This window comes from Panthera uncia, chromosome C2, assembly GCF_023721935.1.
Source record: "Panthera uncia isolate 11264 chromosome C2, Puncia_PCG_1.0, whole genome shotgun sequence".
NCBI lineage: Eukaryota > Metazoa > Chordata > Mammalia > Carnivora > Felidae > Panthera > Panthera uncia.
Window position 1 is genome coordinate 41,884,408 of NC_064810.1, and position 9,705 is coordinate 41,894,112.

Here is a 9,705-nt window from a genome sequence, read left to right on the forward strand (position 1 = left end):
ACCTGCACCTAAATGGTTACTCATTTACCAAATTATGGGGATTGAGAGTACATACACTTGGATTTGAACCCTGCTACACCATTGTAGTAGGTCTGTCCTCAGTAAGCCTCAGTTTCCCTATCTATAAATGGGAGTTATAGTTCCTCATTCACGGACAGCTTATTATGGAGTGTTGAAATATTATATTTAAAGCACTTACATGAAGGTTAAATGCATGATCAGCATATCACCACCACCACCATCTTATAGCAGGGCTCGATATGAGCTATTTTAATGCTTACTTATTTTAGAGAGAGAGAGTGTGAGTGCAGGAGGGACAGAGAGAGGGAGAGAATCCCAAGCAGGTTCTGCACTGTCAGCACAGAGCCTGATGCAGGACTCGAACCCACGAACGCGAGATCATGACCAGAGCCAAAGTCAGACGCTTAACTGACTGAGCCACCCAGGTGCCCCCAAGAGCTATCTTAGAAATTTCAACTGTTTCTACATTGGAGGAGAGAGGGAAATGGAAACTGACATTCATCCTTTGAGGAGAGGAAGAGAGTGCTACCTTTGTTTTGAGAAGAAGTACTTTGGAGTACCTTTTGAATTATACAGATATTTGAGACCTCAGATACACTGAAATGTTTGATATTAGAATAATGTAAAATAATATAAAACAAGGTTTTTGGGTTTTTTGTTCCTTATGGGCAAGGGGCATCATTGTAGAAATTAACATAATAGCTGAATGTTTTTTAATGCCTCTTGATGATCCATATATGGAGTAAGGGGTCCAGGACTTAGGGAGAGAGGAGAGAAAAAGAAAATTCCTATTTATTGTTTTATGTACGTGTTCACTAATTCTTTCATATATTCCTTTATCCATTCAGTAGATATTTATCATGAACCTACTGGAGGCCAGCCACTGTGCTAGGTTCTGGGGTTATAATAATGTACAAATCCCCAGATATGGTCCCTGACTTCTTAGACCCTCCAGTTTTTCCTCCATCCATGCTTGGAGATGAAGCAGATCAGAGAGTTGACCACAGCAGATGAAGTGGCTTGGAGAGAGCCCCATGGGATAGAAGCCAGGACAGCAGTCTGGTGGGGGATGGCTGATGGCAATCAGAAATGAATCGTGGGCTATACTAGAACTTACTAGAGATTCTCAAAGAACTTACTGGAGATTCTCAAAGCAACAGCAACAACAAAAGCAACAAATTAGGATCCAGGACACAGGGCAGGATAATGATTTGGACTATTACCATTTATACATTAAAGGAGAGGATGATGTAGAAAACTTGTTGTTACTGATTCACTTGTTTATCTTCCCATTCCTCTTCCCCCCACCTCAATTAGGAGGCTTGAGACCATGTCTTTCATTTCTTTTGTTATGATTCCTAATGGCTAACACAATGCATGGATGTAGAATGTATTTAAAGATTGTTTTGTCTAAGATCAAAGAAATCAGATCACATGGGCCAAAGCTGTTGTCTCGCTCCTGGATGTCTTTAGATATCAAAGGGATTTTGGAATTTGGAGAAGAGCATATTGTGAATTCAAACAACTCTGAAAAAAGAATGTGGCAAGAATTTGAACGTCTCAAGTGAAAGGGGTGGACATGTGGTGGAGTCCCTGAATATGCATAAAATCTTTTTAGGCCATATGCTTTTTCTATAAGAGAATTTTTCCTTAATGGCAGTAGCTGGTATTGAACTATTTATTGGGTGTTACCCTGTGTAAGTCACTACTCTAAATATTTTACCTGTGTTAATTCATTTAATCCTCCCAGAATCACAATCCCAGTCTTGTTCTATTATTGTTCCCATTTTATAGATGAGAAGACCGAAACTTGGGAGGTTACGTAGCTTTGTTAAATATTACTCAATGACAGTGTGTCAGAGCTGAGATCAAACCAAGGAGGTCCTACTTTCAACCACCACACTCTGTTGCCTCCTTATACTAGAGGGTGTGAACCATCGTCAAAGATTTTGATGTCATGTAACAGAGCTCAAGAAGTCACAAATACTTAGGGAGACTCAGAGGAGGTAGATCCCCTCTCTCCTTCCCCTAAAAGTCTGTTTTGCAATTATTATGGGTAAGTGGATTTGGTTTCCCAAAGGTTGGTTAGGAGGAGCCAAAATATTAACTGACTTTAGATTTAAGTAGAATAGAATTTATATTGCCTTTAATGGGACCCAGAAATTGATGAAATGCAATAATCAACAGTTTAGTTGCAGACGTTAAAAAATTGTGCCATTTTTCTTTGTGGGGATAGTAATGACAGGAAAGAAGGTATAGGAAGGGATGTTTAGCAGCCGAGCTCATGCTTCCTGTGGGGTTGCTCTCAGGAGAGGTGGCTCTATCTCTGTGAAACAGACCATCTCCAGTGGCTCCCCACTCATGTTCTGGGGGTCTGTACACGGGCTTGCATGTGCATTTTTAGAGTGATGGAGGTTGTGCTTTTTTTACTTTTATAATATTTATTAATTTTTATGAAATAGATTGTACATACTATGTTTCACCTTAGCATGTTTGGATTTTGGCTGATGCATCAGTTCAGATGTTATCTCCCAGACAGAAGCCATGAGATCGTGAAGCATGATGTAGTATTACAAGGCAGCAATTATTTGCTCAACCGTTTACAATTGTTTTCTCAGGAGGTGGCCTCTTTGTCTCTCGAGGAAATGACAAAACGTCAATGAGGTTTCAGTTCAGGGGCTCGGAGTCTAACACTCACTAACTGAAAGGGATATTTGAAGCTGAGACTTAAATCAGAGATTCCCCTGAGGTAGGTTCTGATGCTTTGTTTAACAAAAGCAAACTATGAGTACAAATTATTCATTACCATATTCATAAGTAGTCTATTTAGCAAGACGGTATGGAGATAATAGTAAAAACAAATATTGAATAAAGCTCTTTCCATGTCAACCTTTCCAGCACATACAGTATGTTGACTCATTGTTAGTCTGGAATCAGTGGTTTAAAATTAATGAGCGTATACTCTTGATTGCTAGGTAGGAAACTGAAGAAATTGGAATACGTAGCCAGACTTCCCACGAGAGCTTTTCATGTAAGAAAGTTCTGGATAAAGAAAAATAAAATGCTGAATTAAAAGTCATTGTAAGTGGATTTGAACGTTCAAAATGTATATGGTTCTCTCACTTAAATGTAATAATAATTTATACTAAATTAAAGTACTGACAATTTTTGAATTTGGATTCTTTGACCAATTTCTGTGTATACACTACTGCTGTTTATAGCTATCCAAGTAGAAATATCAACCTGCTTCATTTTTGCATCCTGTTTACTAATAGTGTTTTAACAAGGTAGCAAAGTTCTATATCCTGACATATCAACATAGTGAAAGGCCATTTGCTTGCCTTGTAATCTTCTCAGAAACAGCTGAACCTGTTTCTTATTGGTGGAGGAACTCATAGAAACATTTGATTCACTCTTTCCTTGTGAGCTTCATTTTATAAAATAGGGAGAAAGTGGTGGTATGGTAAAAGGGGAGTCTCTGCTGTCACAAGAACATGTCATTATGAGGAAAAGTGAACTGAGAGCTTTTTTCCCAAAAAAACATGAAGCATAAAAGGGTTCATTAGGCCCCCTGATGGAAGAAGGCCAGGGAACCCCTGCCAGGGGTGGAAAAAAAAAAAGCCTGGAAGGTAAATTAAGATCTGTTGGAAGAGGAAAAGTATTCTCTTAGTTCTTCAGAGAGAGAGAGAGAGAGTACAAGGGCACTCAAATAGAAGAAAACTATTCTTCATTGATTATAAAATGAGGAAAGGAGAGTCAGGTGTACCATACGGTTAATGATCCTTGCCAGAGCAACGCTAGCAATGCATTTTCATAGACGGATTCCTCTTTGTTCTTCTTACAAAGGGCTCTCTAACTTGTAGAGGCTACACAAAACCTGGACTTAGCCTTAGAAGCAGTGTTTGAATTATTATTTAAAAAAAAAATCTCAGAGTTGAATTGGTTGGAATGAGGAGGCCGGATGCACTAGTGGTAAGTTCTAAAGTACTGAATATATACACAATAAAACGTTTGCAAAATTTCTAAGTTCTTGTTTCCTTAACATTTACTTTTTCTGTTAATGGATTATTTAAATATACTTAAAAACTTTCTTCTGAAGTAATCCAGATATCCTCCTTTTCTAGTATTGTGAATTTGATTGGTCTATTGTTTTACGTATAGAGTTCTCAAGGGAAAGTTTTCTTATAAAGCCAAGAATCTGAGCCTATGACGTCTTCATTAAAGACTGTCTTAACATACTTCTAAACAGTATCTCCATTTTAGTTCTTTTCTTCCATTTATTTATTTTATTTTCATTTATTAACTGTAGTTATGCAGTATATGCCTGGGTTATCATATTTGCATCAGATATGGATTAAGCCCTCGTACAACAAGTTCTAATCAGTGACAAGCCTATTTATTACAACTCTTTTTTTTATATTTAAAATTAAAATTTAAGAAATTATTATCAGAGACTCTCCATTTTTTAAAGTGAAGGCCTAGGCTGTGTTATTATTATTGTCATCATTGTCATTGCTGTTGTTGTTATTCCTATTAATAGTTCCTGCTTTTTTATTAGTATTTTTTTCATTTCTTAATTATAAAATTAAAATTTTATATTTAAAATTTACTATCTGAACCATTTTTAGGTGTACAGTTCGGTGTATATCCATATTGTTATACAACTTTCACCACCGTTCATCACCAGAACTCTTTTCATTTGGCAAGACAGAAACTCTGTACTGATTAAACAATAACCCCCTGTGAACTGTTTCCCCAGCACCTGGCAACCACCATTCTACTTGCTTTTTTAATTCTTTTTTTTTTTTTTTGTAAATACCCTGATGCCCCCCCACCCCAGCCTCTCATAACCCACCATTATTACACTTTCTGTTACTGTTAGTTCAGGTTTTTGTTTTTGTTTTGTTTATTATTTTTGGATTCCACATGTAAGATCATGTAATGTTTTACTTTCTTTGTCTTACTTTACTTAGTATGGTGTCCTCCATGTTGACACATGTTGTAAAAGGAAGAACTTTCTGTTTAAAGGCTGAATAATGTTCTACTGTGTGTGTGTGTGTGTGTGTGTGTGTGTGTGTGTTATGTGTATAGCATTTTCTCTATCCATTCATCCATTGATGAACATTTAAGTTTTTATACCTTGCTATTGTAAATAATGCAGTTAACATGGGAGTGCAGATACCTCTTTGAGGTGGTGATTTTATTTATTTTGGATGTAAACCCAGAAATGGGATTGTTGGATCATATGGTAGTTACATTTTTAATTTTTTGAGTAACTTCCTTACTGTTTTCCATAATAGCTGTGCCAATTTTATATTCCTACCAACAGGGCACAAGGTTTGGGTTCCCTTTGCTCCACATCCCTGTGAAAACTCATCTTTTGACCTTTTTATGATAGCCATCCTAACAGGTACAAGGTTATATTTCATTGTGGCTTTGATTTGCATTGTCCTGGTGCCTAGTGATGTTGATCATCTTTTTATTTACCTGTTGGCCATTTATATGTCGTCTTTGGAAAACTCTCTATTCAAGTCCTTTGCCAATTTTTCATTTGGATTATTTTTTAAAAATTTATTTTATTTTTGTCATTAAGTTGTAAAACTTTTTTTTAAATATATTTTGGTTTCCAAATATTTTCTCCCATTCTGCAGGTTGCCTCTTCATTTTGCTGTTTTGTCTGCTGCGCAGAGAATTTAATTTGATGTAGTCCCATTTGTTTTTTTTGTGTGTGTGTGTGTGTGCGTGTTTGCCTTTGTTGCTTGAACTTTTGGTATTTTATTAAGATTTAATCCATATTTGATGTAAATATATTATATCTGTCATAACCTAGTGTCAAAAAATAATTCCCAAGACCAATGTTGAGCAGCTTTCCCCCTGTTTTCCCCTAGGAGTTTTATAGTTCCAGATTTTTTGTTTAAGTCTTAAATTCATTTTGAGTTTATTCTTGTGTATGGTATATGGGTCCAATTTCACTCTTTTGCATATAGCTGTCCAGTTTTTCCAGCACCATTTAGGGGCTCTTCCCTCATTGTGTCTGCTTGGTGCCTTTGTCAAAAATTTGCTGACCACATATGTGTGCATTTATTTCTGGGCTGTCTATTCTCTTCCATTGATTTATGTTTTTGTTTTTATGCCAGTACCATTTTGTTTTGATTAGTATGGCTTTGTCGTATAGTTTGAAATGGGGAAGTGTGATGCCTCTAGCTTTGTTCTGCATGTTCAATTGTTTAGCTATTCAGAGGTTTTGGTAGTACCATATGAATTTTAGGGTTTTTCTATTTCTGTGAAAAATGACATTGGAATTTTGTTAGGGATTGCACTGAATCTGTAGACCATTTTGGGTAGCATGGACATTTTAAAAATATTAATTCTTCCAGTTCATAAACCTGGAATATCTGTCCACTTATTTGTGTGCAGATCTTTCACCTCCGTGGTTAAATTTACTTTTAAATATTTTATTGTTTTCGATGCTATGGTACATGGGATTGTTTCTTAATTTGTGGGGGTTGGGGGCAACAGCTTGTAAGTATATAGAAACACAACTGATTCTTGCATGTTGATTTTTGTATCCTACCACAAAACTGATTCGTTTTAACAGCATTGTTTTTTTGTTTTTTTTTCTTTGTTTTGTTTTGCGTTTTTTTTTTTTTTTGGTAGCGTTTTAGGATTTTCTCTATATAACATCATGCCATCTGCAAACAGACATTTTACTTCTTCCCTTCCAATTTTGATACATTTTATTTCTTTTATTGCCCTATTGCTCTGGCCAGGACTTCCAGTACTATGGTTGAATAAAAGTAGTGAGAGTGGGCACACTTATCCTGTTCTTGATCTTAGAGAAAAAACTTTCAACTTTTCACCATTGAGTGTATTGTTAGTTGTGGGCTTGTCATATATAGCCTTTATTATGTTGATTCCTTTTATACCTAATTGGTTAAGAGTTTTTATCATAACTTTTATAAAATGCTTTTTCTGCATCTATTGACAGAATCATATGATTTTTATACTTCATTTTGGATTGTGGTATATTAATCACACTTATTGATTTATAGATATTAGACTATATTTGCATCCCAGGGGCAAATCCCACTTGGTGATGCTATATGATCCTTTTAATGTGTTGTTGAATTGAGCTTGTTAGCATTTTGTTGAGGATTTTTACATTTATGTACACTAGGGACATTAACTTATAATCTTTTTTCTTATAGTGTTCTTGTCTGGCTTTGGTATCAGAGCAATGCTTGCTTTATAAAATGATTGTGGAAGTGTTCTCTCCTCATCACTTTTTCGGGAGGGTTTGAGAAGGACTGGGATTAATTGTTCTTTAAGTGTTTTGTAGAATTCCCCGTGAAGAAATCTGTTGCTTGGCTTTTCTTAGGAGATTTTTTTATTACTGATTCGATCTCCTTACACATTATTAGTCTGTTTAGATTTTCTATTTCTTCATAATTCAGTCTTAGGAAGTTGTATGCTTTCATTTCATTGAAAAAGTGTATTCATTTTTCTCTGGGTTCTCCAATCTATTAGGGTTTAATTGGTTATCATAGTCTGTTATGAACATTCCTTTGTATTTCTGTGGTATCAGTTGTAATGTCTCCTCTTTCAATTCTGATTTTATTTGAGTCTCTCTCCCTCTCTCTCTCTCTCTCTCTCTTTTTTGGAGTTACCCTAACTAAATATTTGTCAATTTTGTTTATCTTTTTAAAGAACCAACTCTTAGTTTCATTGGCTTTTCTATTGGCTATTTTTCTCTATCTCATTTATTTCTACTGTGATCTTTGTTATTTTTTCCTTCTACTAACATTGGGCTTAGTTTATTCTTATTTTTTTTTCCTAGTTCCTTGAGGTATAAACTTAGGTTTTTATTTGAGGTCTTCCTTTTTTCTTAATGTAGGTGCTTATTGCTATAAACATTTTTCTTAAGAACTACTTTTACTGCATCCCGTAAGTTGTGGTATTATATGCTTCCATCTTTTTTTGTCTCAATATATTTATTTCCTTTTTGATTTCATCTTTGACCCATTGATTGTTCAGAAACAAGTTGTTAAATTTCTACATTTTTTAAAAATTTTCCAGTTTTCCTCCTGCTATATTGATTTCTATTTTCATACCCTTCTAGTCAGAAAAGATACTTGACATTTCAGTCTCTTAAATTTGTTAAGATTTGTTTTGTGGCCCAACACATAGTCTTTCTTATTGAATGTTTGCCTACTTGAGAAAAATGAATATTCTCCTACTGTGGGATGGAATAGTCTGTATATGTCTATTGTGTCCATTTGGTCTGTAGTATAGTTCAAGTTCAATATTTCCTTATTGATTTCCTGTGTGGATGATCTATCCATTGTTGAAAGTGGGGTATTGAAGTACCCTACTGTTAGCGTATTGCTATGTATTATTTCTCCCTTTATACTTGTTAATATCTGCTGTATATATTTAAGTGCTTTGATGTTGGGTGCATAAATATTTTACAGTTATTATATGCTCTTGATAAATTGACCCCTTTAACATTATATAATAATCTTCTTTGTCTTTTGTTATAGTTTTTGATTTAAAGGTCTATTTTGTCTGATATAAATGTAGCTATCCCTGCTTTTTTTTTTTGGTTTCTATCTGCATGGGCCATCCTTCTGCATAACTTCACTTTCAGCCTGTGCATGAAGTGAATCTTTTGTAGGCAGTATATAGTTGGATCTAGTTTTTTATCCATTCACATTACTCTGTATCTTTTGATTGGAAAATATAGCCCATTTATATTTAAAGTGATTATTGATAGGTAAAAGCTTACCTATTTAATTAAAATTAAATTAAAAATTTAATTAAAATTTAATTTAAAAATTTAATTAAAATAAAATTGAAAAAAGCTTGCCATTTATTTAATTGTTTTCTGGATGTTTATAGATTTTTTTTTTCCTTATATTACTCTCTTAATGTCTCCTTTGTGATTTGATGATTTTCTGCTTTGATTTCTTTCTCTTTGTATTGTGTATACCTACTATAGATTTTTGCTTTTGTAGTTACCATGAGGCTTACATAAAAACATACCAGTTATAAAATTCTATTTTAAGCTGATGACAACTTAACTTCAAATACATACAAAAGGTTGGCATTTTTATGCTCCTCCTCCACCATTTTATGTTTTTGATGTCATAATTTACATAATTTTTATGGTGCACCACTAACAAATTATTGTAGTTATAGTTATTTTTAATAATTTTGTGTTTTAACATTCACCCTAGAGTTAAAAGTGATTTACACACCACCATTACTATATTAGGGTATTCTGAATTTGACTATGTTTATCTTTATATTTGTTAGTGTAACCTTTTCATTTCAGCTTCAAGAATTCCCCTTAGCATTTCTTATAAGGCAGGTCTAGGGGTGATAAATTTCAGTATTTGTCTCTCCTTCAAATATGGATAAAATATTCTTGGTTGGCAATTTATTTCTTTCAGCATTTTGAATGTATCTACCCACTGTTTCTGGCCTGCAAAGTTTGTGCTAAAAAAATCTGCTGTCTTATGAGGGTTTCTTTGTATGCAACAGATTACTCTTTTCTTGCTGTATTCAAAATTCTGTTATTGTCTTTAAATTTTGAGAATTTAATTATAAAGTATTGGTGTGGGTCTCCTTGCATTTATCTTAGTAACTTTCTCTGGGATTCGTGGATCTGCATGTTTATTTTTT